Source organism: Ceratotherium simum, chromosome 5, assembly GCF_057802395.1.
Source record: "Ceratotherium simum simum isolate JZ-2026a chromosome 5, ASM5780239v1, whole genome shotgun sequence".
NCBI lineage: Eukaryota > Metazoa > Chordata > Mammalia > Perissodactyla > Rhinocerotidae > Ceratotherium > Ceratotherium simum.
The window spans coordinates 88,021,464-88,036,654 of record NC_141904.1 but is presented as its reverse complement, the minus strand read 5'-3'; positions in this window follow the sequence as shown (position 1 = coordinate 88,036,654).

Sequence of the window (15,191 nt, the reverse complement as noted above, 5' to 3'; positions counted from 1 at the left end):
GCCAGGCTGTGGCAGCAACCCACATACAAAATAGAGGAAGACTGGCACAGATGTTAGCTCAGGGTGAATCTTCCTCAGCAAAAAAAAAAAAAAAAAAATCTTTTTAGTCACCTTAAGTTACAGTATGTTTTTCTGTTTCTGCTGGCAGAAAAGTTAGTTGACTGGAAAATCTAAATACATCCTCTTGTTCTTCAACTGGTGAATGGTTAAACACACTGGTACAAGCATGCAATGAACTATTACTCAGCAATTGCAGAAGGCAGAATAATGGCCCCCACACAGATGTCCACATCCTAATCTCTAGAACCTGTGAGCATGTTATCTTACATGCAAAATGGGCTTTGTAGGTGTGATTAAGTTAGGGATCTTGAGATGGGGGATTATCCTGGATTATCCAGATGGGCTCAATGTAATCACAAGGGTCCTTACAAGAGGGAGGCAGGAGGGGTCGGAGTCAAAGGAGAAGACCTTTGATGCTGGAAGCAGTGACTGGAGTGAAGATGGAGGACGGGGCTATGAGCCAAGCAATGTAGGTGACTAGTAGAATGTGAAAAAGTCCAAGCAATGGATTCTCCCCTCAGAGCCTCAGAAGGAACCAGCCTGCCAACACCTTGATTTTAAGACTTCTGACCTCCAGAACTACAAGATAATACATTTATGTTATTTTAAGCCGCTGTGGCAATTTGTTACAAAGGCAGTGGAAAACGAATACAGCGATAAAAAGGAATAAACTACTGATACACACGACAACAATTATGCTGGGTGAAAGAAGCCGGACTCAAAGGACACATACTGTGTGATTTCATTTGTATGACATTCTGGCAAAACCACAGGCACAGAGACAAGATTAGCTGAGCCCAGCCCAGATCAGTAGAACCACCAGTTGCCCCTACGGACTTGTGAGCACTAATAAATGGTGGTTGTTTTAGGCCACTAAGTCTTGGGGTAGTTTCTTACACAGCAGTGGCTAACTGATGCAGTGGTGACAAAGCCCTGCAATGATGCCTGGGGTCTCAGTGCTGAGACCCATCTTGAACAGAGGGTTGCAGGAACAAAGAGGCAATGAAAGGGACCAAGTCTTGGAAGCAGAGAATTGAGGCCAGTCTGCTCCTCCTTCCCTTAGCAAAGGCTACTAGAGCCCACCCCACCAGAGTCCCTGGCCTGGAATTCTCACCCAGCTCCCTCTGCACACTGGGACAGCATCACATCCCTGATGTACCCATAGTTCCCTGGCCAGTCCCGCCTCCTGAGAGCCTGCCTTCCCCAATATAGACCTTCTCCTCCATCTCAGGCTTCCCTTGTGCCTGGAGCATCTGCTGATCCCAGGGGGTGGCTGTGGGCCTGGCCCAGGTTACTGTGCTCACTCTTTGCCAGCACCCAGCTCTGTGCAGCGCACTACCGGAAGCCATACGTCTCCAGGGAGCTGCTACTGCCCAAGGAGCTGACTCCACTGTCTGCCCTCCAGGAGGGCAGCCTCCCGTGGAACAATGTCAGCAGGATCCTGATGGACCAAAGTTTTGCAGAGCTGAGAGGCAGACAGCTCTGGGGAGACCCTGGGCCTGAGCCCAAGGAGGGTGAGGGTGGGGAGCACAGTGTGCTGTTGGACCAGAATGTAAGAACTGACATTCATTGACTGCTTACTATTCTGAGTATCTTATCTCTATTATCTCATTTAATCCCCACAACGCCCTATGAGTCAGGTACTATTTTATGCACATTTTACAGATGGGGAAACTGAAACACAGAGAGGTTAAGAAATCTGCCCAGTAATATACAACTATTAAGAGCAAAGCCAGAACATGAATCTAGAGTCTTGCTGCAGAGCTGGGGCTCCCAGCCACGACGGCCACCTGTCCCAAGCCCCATGTCTGAAGCCCAACTTGCTTCCGACTCCAGCGCATGCCTCAGACCCCAGGTAGTGAGATGGAGGAAGGTAGCCAGAGGCAAGGTTAACTAGGTGACCAGCAAGTGGCTAAGAGAAGCATGTGGAAGAGTGTTGAGGATGGATTTGGGGGCCAGCATCCTTTGGTTCAAGTCCTGGTTCTGCCGTTACAAACTGTGAGACCTCAGCCAAGTCATTTCACCACTTTGTGCCTCGGTTTCTCCATCTGTGATGGTAGTTTTATGTGTCAACTTGCTAAGCTACAGTCTCAGTCATTCAATCAAATACAAACCTAGGTGCTGCTGTGAAGGTATTTTATAGATGAGATTAAAGTCATCCGTAAGCAATTGGCTTCTAAGTAAAGGAGATTATCCTAGATAATCAGGGTGGGCCTGAGTCCATCAGTTGAAAGGCCTTAAAAGCAGAATTGAGGCTTTCTAGAAGTTCCAGCTGTGGATAGCGGCTTCAGTTCCAGCCTGTCCTTCCTGACTGCCTGCCCTAAGGATTTCAAACTTGCCTAGCCAGCCCCACATCACATAAGCCAATTCCTTGCAATAAATCTCTTACTATAGAGCTCCCATTGGTTCTGCTTCTCTGGCTGAACCCTGGCTGACAGACCCTCTAAAGCAGCGGACACAACTACCTACTTTAGGCATGGTGGTCAAGATGAAATGAGTTGATATAAATAAAGCGTATAGAATCATGCCTGGTACAAAGTGCGCTCTAGGAAACTGCTTGTGTACAACAGGCTACAGAACGTACATTTTATAGTGACCTTTGGTTCCCGGGCCAGGTCCTGCCCGAGGCCACTTCTGCCGGGAGGGTGAAGCCGGAGCTCTGACTGTCCCACCAGAGCCCACAGCAGGCTGGCTCCAGTGGGGCGTAGAACCTGCCCGGGGACCTGGGGGGAGGGCTGGAGCTGGCTAGTGCCTGGCGGCCTGGCCCAATGGGTACAGGGAGCCGCCAACCGCAAGAGGGCTCCTGCGTCAACTATTTCATCGCCCCAAGCGGCAGCTTACACAGGAAGGACAGGATAAAGGCTTGCTTCTTTTCCTTTATTTGCCAGTTTTCAAAATAACCAGTCGGATCCCTAGCACTTTCTAATGGTGACAGGTGAGGTGGTGATTGGTGTGTCGTTATGAACGCATAGATTTAAACATATTTGATGTAAGCTCCATTCCCAGTGCCTAGGACAAAGCTAGCATGTAGTTGGTGCTCAAAAAAAGGTTTCTTGAATAATGGGACTCACACCCGAGCCGGCTGGGAGGAAGGGAGCTGGGGTGTGGAGAGCGCCAGAGGAAGCCCGGGTGGGGAGGGTCTCCACCGACACAGACATCCGCGTCCCTCTGCCAATACCCCAACCCCCCGGGAGCCTTTCCTGCGCTGGGCTGGCGAGGGAGAATAAACCACCTTCGTCCACGCACCAGTTCCCCTGTTAACTCACTGGGTCGTTTCTTCATCTGTGTGCGGGGAGAAAACCCAAGGTTTGGAGTCAGAGAAAGCTGACTTTGAGCCCCGCTCTCACAGACCTCCTGAAACACAGTTTTCTCACCTGTACAATGGGAATAAGAATGCCTGCCTCCTTTGTGGGGTTGTTATGAGAATCAAATAATGATTTCCATGCCACACACATTGAGCATCTACTGTGTACAAATGATTGGATGCTGACTCTGTAGCCTGAGGAGCTCCCACTCTCATCAGAAGACAAGTCCCCAAGGCACAGGGAAAGTCAGTGAAGGAAACCAGGCATGGGGCTTGGAGGTGACTGCAGAGACTGGCTAGCTGTTTACCAAGACCATTTCCCTCTCCTCCTGGACACTAGCTAGACTCTATTTTCCAGGCTCCCTTGTAGTTAGATGGGCCATGGGACCAAGTTCTGGCCAAGAGAATGTGGGCAGAAGTGATGGCAGCCACTTCTAGGCCAGCTTCATACAAGACGCCTACCCATTCCTCTACTCCCTCTGCCCAACTGGATGTCAATGTGTAGGATCTCAAAAAGGAAACCCCAACTCCAGTCTCGGGAAGGCGCGGACCCACAGACACAGGAGACCGAGCTTGATGCAAACGCAAGAGGTTTTATTAAGCGGAGCTCCGGGTCGACACGTATCTCTCGCAGGAGACAGAGGAGTCGACCCCGGACCTTAAAGGGCAAATTCTTATATAGGGTTTGGGAGCACAAAGCGGGAAAAGGTTGGCGCGGTTTTACATGATTGGCCAATTTAAAACATTTAAACAGTTACATTTTATGGCGCGAATTGCTATGGCGCGAAGCGATTATCAGGTTACACACACGCGTCCCCATCTGGACCCCCTCCACCCCGACCCTCCCAAACTTATCCCTCTGGAGCACTCTCTTGTTCTCAATTTTTCCCCAAACAGTTTAGGGTGGGTCTTTCATGAATAGAGTCAGTCAGGATCGATAAACGTTCCCTCCTATACCAGGAATCCTTAGGGCGTGGAGGTGCCTGTCTCTAAGGTAGTAACTTTTTAATTTTTAATACAATTTTTACTTCCTTCAATGCCTGGAGATGACCTTGGAACTTCCTGTGGACTAGGGCTGAGCCTCTGTCAGCCTGCATCCCCAGCGATAGCCTGGAGCTGAGTCTCCACCCACAACCCCGCCGCTGATCGGAAGCCATACACTTCTATTGTGTTAAGCCGCTACGGTTTCAGCTTTCGTCTGGAATAGAAGCCAGCACGACACGCAGGGACCAGAGAGCAAACAGGGTGGGAGATAGTTAACCTGCGGGTATTCAGAGCAGAGAGTACTCCCTGAGTTCAGAGGCATGCTCAGGGATGTGGCCCACTCTGGGATCTCAAAGGAGGAGGAAGAGGAGGGGAGCCGGTGAACTCAGTTTTGGACGTTGCAGTGGATGCTTTTAGGGCTCTGCCCTGACCCACTTTACTGAGCCAGTGCCCCCAGCTGCTGTGAGTGTTGACTGCTAAAGGTGCACACTGCCCCTTCTCGGCAGCATTGCAGAATTACCCTCATCTGATTACAGCCCTCTCTGTGAGGCAGCCCAATGCAAACGACCACCTGACACAGGTACAAAAGGCCAGTCCTTTGCCTCAAGGCAGGACTAACTCTGGTGCCATTTATGCCCCAGAGCGCCCTATAGGATCAGGCTGAAGCCCTCCTCCACCTGGGAGCACTTTCCTGCTTCTCTCCTTCCCCTGCCTGGTCCTGCTTCCCTCTTCCCTTCCAGGGTTCTACAGAGAGCACTCCCTCAACCAACCACAAACACTCAAAACCCTGTCTCAGGCTCTGCCTCCAGGAAACCTGATCTGAGACAGAGGTGCAGGGTCTGTGGCACCTTGTGACAGCTGGAGGGAGAGTTCGTGAGGCTGTGGGACACAGGTGAGCTCAGGAGAGATGCCTGGGCTGGAAAGAGCGACTAGGAAGCAGTCTGCAGCCTCACAGTTCATTCTTCCTGTGACGTGGTGAGAGAGGCCGTGGCTAAATGTGGAAGTGTTTGTGAAATCATCGAACTGGTATTTCTCTGCCTTTCTAGATGAAGAAGCCAAGAACCCAAGGAGACTTCTGAAAGGGCAGAGAAGAGAAATGCCCTGATGGTCTTTCCCAGGATGACATCCTTCAGAAGCAGGCCAATCTGTCACCCAGGAAAAAAAAGCAACTCTCTGAAAGCTAATTTTTTTCTCCAATTTTACCAAACTTAACAAATTATCTACTTGTTCTTTGTTTTGTTTTATTTTATTTTATTTTTATTTATTTATTTAATTTCATAGGTTCTTTTTCTTCTTTTCCTTTCCTTTTGAGGAAGATTAGCTCTGAGCTAACATCCGATGTCAATCCTCTTCTTTTTGCTGAGGAAGACTGGCCCTGGGCTAACATCCGTGCCCATCTTCCTCTACTGTATATGGGACGCCGCCACAGCATGGCTTGACAAGCGGTGCATCGGTGCACGCCAGGGATCTGAACCTGCGAACCCCGGGCTGCTGAAGCAGAGCGTGTGCACTTAACTGCTACGCCACTGGGAGGCCCCAAATTTTATGTTATTTTTATTTATTTATTTATTTTTGCTTGAAGAAGGTTGTCCCTGAGCTAACATCTGCACCAATCTTCCTCTATTTTTTGTATATAGGATGCCATCACAGCATGGCTTGTTGAGCAGCATGTAGGTCCACGCCCGGGATCTGAACGTGCAAATCCCGGGCCACCGAAATGGAATGTGCGAACTTAACCGCCACGCCACTGCGCTGGCCCCTTATTTTTATTTTTTTTGTGAGTAAGATTGCCCCTGAGCTGCTGCTCAGGGGCAATTAACACCTGCTGCTAATCTCCCTGTTTTTGCTTGAGGAAGAGTGGCCCTGAGCTAAAATCTGTACCCATCTTCCTCTATTTTGTATGTGGGTCACTGCCACAGCATGGCTTGGTAAATGGTGTAGGTCCATGCCCAGGATCCAAACCTGTGAACCTTGGGCCACCAAAGCAAAGTGTGCCAAACTTAACCGCTGCACCACCAGGCTGGCCCTCTACTTGTTCTAAGGAACGTGTTTATGGGATGTATTCTTCTTGTGACCGTATTTTGCATATGATAACAGAAATGTGGACTTTAAGAGATTTGATCCTTAGGCAAATTGGCCACTTGGATGAGCTGGCCTCAACGGGTGGATTTGGGGAGAATTGACCCAGAGCTGTTCTGTTCAGTGCCCTCAGGAGGGCTGAAGGCCAATACTGCTCCCTTAAAGGATGGACCCTATTCCCAGCCTGGATAAGCCCATCTCTGCAGGCACATTGTTGGGCCCTTCAACTCCAATTCCTGGAATCCAACTCCTAGATTCTATAGAGCGTTTCTCTGCTGATAGGGACCCCGATTGGGAATGTAGAGGTTTTTAATTCAGAGTCTCACAGACTCTTGTTGGAAGGAACCTGTAGGGTCCTTAAAAACAACCCTTTGGAAAGTCAGGGAGTCCCTCATTGACACCTCTACCAGATGGTCTTCTAGACTCTGCTTGCATGCCTCCCCTGATGGGAGTCTCCCTGCTTCTAAGAAGACCCTTCAGAGCTCTGACTGTGAGAAATCTCTTCTTCACATAAAGCTGAACTCTTCTTCCCTGAAACTCTCTCCACAGCTTCTGCCTCTAACTTCTGAGACCACAGGTCTCATCGACAACCCTACAGAGTCTTAAGAACAAATAATTGGCAGACCCAAGAAAGCTGAATCTTAAACCAGCAGTGTGGAAAGCCGAGAACCTACCCAACTGACATTAGAGAATCCTCAAGGCACACAAAATGGCAGCACCAGCTGTATCTGGAATGGGGATAAAAGGATGAGAAACACAAGGAACGTTATTGCCTACCTTAAAGTCTATACCCAGCCAAACAATCAACCAGATATGAGGGTAAATAAAGACAATTCCTGACATGTAAGTTCTCAAAAAACTTGTCTTCCACATACTCCTTTTCATAAATTACTGGAGGATGTGTGTCACCATAATGAGGGAACAGGAAGAGAGAGGAAGGCCTGGCATAGAGGAAACAGAAGACCCAACAACATGGGAAAGAAATGAAGAGAATTCCCAGGCCCCAGGTATGCACCAAGCAGGGGGAGAGGAGCTGTCCAGACTGGAGCAGCCTGAGGGCTTCAGAGGATGTGTTTCCAAGAAGTTGAAATGGAGAGCATGGGTGAGGCATCTGAACGTCTTGACGGGGTAGTTAGACAATCTGCTGAGAGTCTGAGGTTAAGTTAGTACTAAACATATATAGAAAACTAAACAAAAAAGAGAACAGAAACCCATGACATATTAACTCCAGGGAAAAAAAATGTTGTGTAAGAAAGAAAAAAATAAGCATAGTTACTTAAAACAGTGTTTATAGGGCCGGCCCCGTGGCTTAGCGGTTAAGTGCGCGCCCTCTGCTGCTGGCGGCCCGGGTTCGGATCCCGGGCGCGCACTGACACACCGCTTCTCCGGCCATGCTGAGGCCACGTCCCACATACAGCAACTGGAAGGATGTGCAGCTGTGACATACAACTATCTACTGGGGCTTTGGGGGGAAAATAAATAAATAAATAAATAAAATCTTTAAAAAAAATAATAAAACAGTGTTTATATACTCATAATGACCTAACCAAAGTTAAGTTATAACTATAGTGGGAGAGCAGGAGAATGTGGGCACGTGGATGAAGTGTGGGGGACAACAGGGAGTTAAATCCTCCTCTTCCATACCAATAATTTAAAGCTGAAATTCAAGAAGTAGCATGGCAAGTGTATTATTTAGAGATATGGAGGTAATATTACAAGAGGAAGTCAAGAAACTTGAAAGAGACAGCTTGGAAGGATGAGGGAGCAAAACAGGGGCAAGAGATAGAAGCCTGCTATTTCTCCTCAGAAGCCTTGCAGAACTATGTGACTCTTTAAAATCTGTATATGTAAAGTTTTGATTAGCATTTTTAATATTAAAGAAAGAAAAAAAGATGAATGGAAGCCTTTTGATGAGCCATTGGCAACATGCAGGAAAGTTGAAATTGTTATGCCCTTCTACCAGCAATTCTATTTCCAAGGTACAACTTCAGGCACAATCCCCAGGGAAACTCTTCCCCACGTGTGAGAATGTTCATTGCAGTATTGTTTATAATAGGGAAAAAGCAAGCATAAGGAAGAGAAAAGGACAAAACAGTCTTCAAATTTATCTATAATATTTTGTTTCTTTTTTTTTGCTGAGGAAGATTAGTCCTGAGCTAACATCTATTCCTAATCTTTCTCATTTTTTGCTTGAGGAAGATTAGCCCTGAGCTAACATCCCTGCCAGTCCTCCTCCACTTCATATGTGGGTTGCCACCACAGCATGGCTGACGAGTGGCACAGGTCCGAGCCCCAGATCTGAACCCACGAACCCAGGCCACAGAAGTGGAATGCACCGAACTCAACCACTATGCCACAGGGCCACCCCAATATTTTATTTTTTTTATTTAAAAAAATCAGAGGAAAATATAGTAAAACATTCACTGTGGGGAGTTATTAGATTGCTTTCTCAATTTTTTCTGTATTTTTAAACTTTTACAAATGGAAACAGTGGGGAAAGGTGTTTCTCACAGATTAACTCAACAGTGCCTGGTGCTAGGAATATGGAGCTGGATAAAATAGAGAGTATGACCTCAACGGACTCATAATTTTGGTGACTCTCATATTGGACAACTCAGCCAGCTCGCCCACAGCAATTTCCTTCATTTCCTGGTACCACAGAAAGAACAACGACTTTGTAGTCAGGCGAGTCTTGGTTCAAATTCTAACATTGTCATTTGCTAGCCATGTGATTTTTTTGTGTGTGTGTGAGGAAGATCAGCCCTGAGCTAACTTCTGTGCTAATCCTCCTTTTTTTGCTGAGGAAGACCGACTCTGAGCTAACATCTATTGTCAATCCTCCTCCTTTTTTTTTCCCCAAAGCCCCAGTAGATAGTTGTATGTCATAGTTGCACATCCTTCTAGTTGCTGTACGTGGGACGCAGCCTCAGCATGGCCGGAGAAGCGGTGCGTCGGTGCGCGCCCGGGATCCGAACCCGGGCCGCCAGTAGTGGAGCGCGCACTTAACCGCTAAGCCACGGTGCTGGCCCAAGCCATGTGATTTTTGATAGGACAATTAGTTGCTCTGAGCTTCAAGTTCGCTATAAAATGGGATGAATAATAATAATTTTTAGAAAAACTATGTGTAATGCAAACAATAATACCAACTGTCTGATACGTAGAAGGATCTTGATAAATAATAGCTGTTATTGTGAATAGATCCTTTAGTCCATTGCCTCCTCCTTCAGTCAGTTCCTCTCCCCAGAGAATATCCCTGTGGATGTGGGAAGCTGGGTGGTGTGGGGGAGTGCAGTTGGACGTCAGCGTCAGACAGAGCTGGGTTCAAATCCTGTTCCACCACTTAGTAGCTCTGCGACCTTGGGTGAACCACTCAAATGATATCTACTTCCTGCTGAGTTGTGAAGATTGGAGTGGCAACCTGTGCCTTTCTCAGTACCTGGCACACAGTAGCCCCTCAATACATGATGGTAATTGTGATGCCAAGGACTGGTTCCTGTTCCCGACCCCCATCATCACCCATCACTTCCTTCCTTGAACTTCAGCTTAGAGCCATCAGGATAACTCACAGCTCCTCAATCATGCTGTGGCAGATACTGTTGGTTGCCTATTGTATTAGTTTCCTACTGCTGCTATAACAAATTCCTCAAACTTAGTGTCTTAAAACAACACAAAGTTAATTCTCTTACAGTTCTGGAGGTCAGAAGTCTGAAATTAGTTTCACTGGGCTAAAGTTAAGGTATTAGCAGTGCTGGTTCCTTCTGAAGGCTCTGAGGGGAACATCTGTTTCCTTGCATTTCTCTAAGTGGCTTCTAAGTGACTGCCTACATCCCTTGGCTTGTGGCCCCTTGTTCCATCACTCCAATGTCTGCTTCCTTCATTATATTACCTTCTCCCCTGATTCTGACTCCTCCTATGTCCCTCTTATAAGTACTGTTGTGATTACATCAGGCCCACCTGGATAATCCAGGATAATCTCTATTACTTAGTCTTATCTGCAAAGTCCCTTTTGCTGTATAAACTAACATTCACAGCTCTGGAGATTAGGATGTGAACATAGTTGGAGGCCATTATTCAGCCTATCAGAGTCCACCTTCTGGCCTTCAAAGATCACATCCATCCCCATGCAAAATATGTTCACCCCATCCCAAGGGCCCCAAAAGTCTCAACCCATTACAGCATCAAGTCCAAAATCTCATCTAAGTCTCATCAGCTCAAGAGTTCTAAATCTCATCTAAATTGCCTAAATCAGGTAGGGGTGAGACTCTGGGTATGATCCATCCTGGGGACAAATTCCTCTCCATCTATGGATCTGTGATACTAGAAAACAAGTTATCAACTTCCAAAATACAATGGTGATACATAGGATTCCATAGATAATCCTATTCAAAAAGAGAAAAAATGGAAGGAAAAAAGGAGTCATCAGTTCCAAGCAATTTTGAAATCCAACAGGGCAAAATCTATTAGGTTTCAAGGCCTAGGAATAATCCTCTGTGGCTTGAGGCTCTGCCCTCTAGGCTCATGGCCCCACTCTCTAGGCCCGCCCCTCTTTTTCATGAAAGGTAGCGTGTTAGTCTTCTTGGGCTGCCATAACAAGATACCACAAACTGGGTGGCTTAAGCACAGACATTTATTTATAAATTTATTTTCTCAAAGTTCTGGAGGCTAGAAGTCAAAGATTGAGGTGCCATCAGGGTTGATGTGTGGTGAGGCCTCTCTTCCTGGCTTACAGATGCCCACCTTCTCGCTGTGTCCTCACAGGGTCTTTCCTCTGTGCATGTGCAGAGAGAGAGATATTTCTGGTGCCTCTTTCTCTTCTTATAAGGACACCAGTCCTACCAGATTATGGCCCAGCCCTTATGACCTCATTTAACCTTAATTACCTCCATAAAGACCCTATCTCCAAATATAGTCACATCTGGGATAAAGGTTTCAATATATAAATTTGTGGGGGTGGGGAGGCACAATTCAGTTCACAACAGATAGTATGTGTTTTAAGCTGAGCAGGTCTCTCAACCTGTTCCTTGCCTGTAAAATTTTGGGGGTCTGACAATCTTCTTTCATTTTACCCTTTTTCTATCCCTTTCAGTGTTTATGCTGGTATAACATTCTCAAGACCTTTGTGGGTCTCCTGTGTATGTCACAGGACTTCAGTCCATTAGGCAAGAGGCTCCTCCGCAGATCTTTCCTAGAATATCCCATCTCTATTCCTGGCTTCTCCTGAGATGGTTGGGGGGAATCCATGAGTCACACACCTAATCTCTTCAAAGAGTCCTCTGTGCAAATGAATATACTGAATTTTTGATCCTTCTTAGGCATTAGAAAAAGGATGTACTATCACACTCTTGGCTTTCTCTCCACAGCATACTTTCCTGATGGTGAACCTCCTCATTTTAGCATATTTTTCAGTCTGCATAGGCCAAAAATTTCTCCAATCATCAAGTCATGGCTCCTTTTTGCTTAACAGTTCTTTCCTCAATTTGTCTATTTTCTCTCCCATTTTACTTAAAGCATCAAGAAGAAACCAGGCTGCATCTTCAATGCGTTGCTTAGACATCTCCTCAGCTAAATATCCACATTCATCACTTATAAATTCAGCTTCCCACATAGTTGTAGGACGCAATTTAGCTAAGCTTTCTCACATTATATAAGAAGGATCCCTTTACCTCTAGTTTCTAACAAAATGTTCCTCAATTCCTTCTGAGCCCTCGCCAGCACGCCTTTACTGTCTATGTTTTGACCAATAGGCTGTTCAAGGCCATCTAGGCTTTTTCTATCATGCTCCTCAAAATTCTTCTAGCCTCTATCCATGACCCAACTCCAAAGCCACTTTCACATTCTCACACATTTTTTTTATAGTAGCACCCAATTTGTAGTACCAAAATCTATATTAGTTTCCTACTGCTGCTGTAACAAATTACCACAAACTTAGTGGTCTAAAACAAGACAAATTTATTCTCTTATGATTCTGGAGGTCAGAAATCCAAAATCAGTTTCACTAGGCTAAAATCAAGGTGTCAGTAGGGTGGTTCCCTCTAGAGGCTCTGAGGGGAAAATTTATTCTTGATTTTTTTCAGCTTCTAGTGGCCACCTGTATTCCTTGTGGACCATTCCTCAATCTTCAAAACTCATCACTCCAAGCTCTACTTCTGTCATCGCATTGCCTTCTCCTCTGACTCTGACCCTCCTATGTTGCTCTTATAAGGACCATGTGATTACATCAGGTGTTGTAATTACACCAAGTCCACCTGGATCATTCAGGATAATCTCCCCAACTCAAGACTCTTAACTTTCTCACATCTACCAAGTCCTTTTTGCTATATAAGTTAACGTTCACGGGTTCTGGGTGTTAGGACGTGGACATATTTAGGAAGTCATTATTCTGCCTACCACACCTACCAACTATCATTCTCCTCCATCTGCTTTTTTAATCAAATCTCAATTTTGGGGTATATTAGGCAGCCTTGTGCTTAAGAGGGGCTGGTCCTCTTCCCGGGCCCAGGGGGTGGATCCCGATTAGTCTAGCCTAGGTTAATCCTCATAATAATTCCATTCTGTGGCAGAAACTGCTCATTGTTCCTTAATATCCATTCCTTCTTCTTCTCTTAGTAACATAACTGTCCAGAATAACATGTACATTCCCCAGCCTCCTTTGCACCTGGAGAGTAGACATGTGATTAAGTTGAACCAATGAAAAATGAGCAAAAGTTATGTCTGAACTTCCGTGTCATGCCTTTAAGGGAAAATGGAGTGTCTCCAGTACCTTCTCCCTCCCCAGCTGGCTGAAATCAAACATGATGGGAGAAGTTGGCACAATCATCTTGGATCACAAGGTGGAATCCCAATTTAAAGATGGCAGAGACATAAGATAGAAAGAATCTCGGTCTCTGTTCGTTGTAGACATACAAATCAGCCTAGGACTACCTACTTGGACTTTTCCTTGAGAAAGAAAGAAACATCTCTCTTGTTTAAGCCACTGTTACTTTTGAATGTTTGTTACAGTCACTCAACCCGAGTCCTACATTAATTAGGCATGAATATGTGCCACAATTGTGGCCAACTGGACATGGGAGGTGGTCTGCTGGGTTCTTCTGGGAAATGGTTTCCTCTTTCTAAAGGTGCACAAGGAAGGAACCCTGCCTCCATCTGGCTTTTGGACATTCATGTGTAAAGATATGAATCCTGGAGCTGAAGCAACCATCTTCTGACCTTGAAGAGCCCATCCCGGGGATGAAAGCTGACCTGGCAAGGCTGGCAGAAGGGAAAGAGGGACAGCCTAAGGGTGCTGGGTGATGTCCCGGAGCCACTGTACAAGCCACTCAAGAATACCTGCTTCCAGACTCCCTGCTACATGCGGTAATAGCTGTCTGATGTTTAAGCCACCTGTAGCCAGGTCTTCCGTTACTCGTAGCCAAAGAAATTCTACCTGTTTGGGGAGCCTCCTCAGGAGCTCATGGGGCCTCAACAAAACCATTCTGGGCTCCATGCTGGAGGAAGCTTCAGGACGTGGACTCTTCCTGCCTTGGTGGTGCAAGGTGCTGTGGCTCCTCTGGGATTTCCAGTCCTTATCATCTCTCTCTCTGGCCAGGCCTGCTGAGGCCTGTGAAAGCTCCACTCCTCCCAGTGTCAGGATTTATCAGGCATCTAACAGTCCATTAAGCTGTATGTGAGCTATTAAATTCTGAGTCTTTCTTCCCTTTTCTACAGAATAAGCTAATATATATAAAAATCCCTCTTACAAGATCTTTGTCTGAATCAAATCAGATGATGGATTATTTTTGAAGTTTGTTGTATGTCTGTTTATCCTACTAGAAAGTGAGTTCTTGAGGGCGAATGAATGACCACAATATCTATATAATCCCAGAACCTATGACAGTGTCTGACACTAATCAGATACCCAACAAATATTTAGAGGTGAATTTTAGACATGACCAGTCAGAGCACTGCAATTCTCTGAAGGCACAGTAGTTGGTTCAGGGATGGCTAAAGCCAAGCCAGTTGGGCCAAGCAAAGTGAATACCAGGACTTTTGCTTAGGCAGCTGGAAATAAGGTTCACTTTCCCACTGAACTCTTCAACTGTGGAGGGTGTTAGTCCAGAACTGTTGCAGCTAACTTGCCACACAAGAGGAAAGACTGCCTGAGAGTGGAGTCTCAGAGAGAAAACAAACAGGGCTTTGATGACATAATTTAAGCCCCTGGATTAAGCCATACCTAAAGACCACTCAGATTTTTCAGTTACATGAAGCAATATCTTCTCCTCCTCGTTTTTTCTTAAGAAGATTTGGAATTCCCAACTGCTCTGATGACTAATGGAAGGTCACTTGATAAATGGGTCAGCGCTATACACGTGTATGAAATCATTCCTGCTGGATGGGTTAGTAAAGCTGCCAATGACCAGTCCTGGTTTTGCTCTGCCTGGATATAGTGCAGTTAAGTCGTCACCTTTGCTGTGGAAATTAAAAGGCAATCAGATGGTTTCCCTGTTCCAAAAATATTCTGGAGATCTTCCAAAATAAAGTAATTAGCAAGTGTTTATACCCAACCAAAACTATGCCGTTCACTGTTTCCTCTACTCTTCCGAGTAATCCTCGCTAGAAAGTCTCAGTTAAGTACTGATATGTCTTTAAATCTTCTCTTTAATGGCCAGCTGCTTTCTCTTTCCAATCATCAGGTGCCTTTTTTGGTTTAAGGCGGTCTAAAGACTTCCCCAACAAGGGAGGCCAGGAGAATAGAGTTGGCTGGAATAAACTAACACTGAGGAGCAGA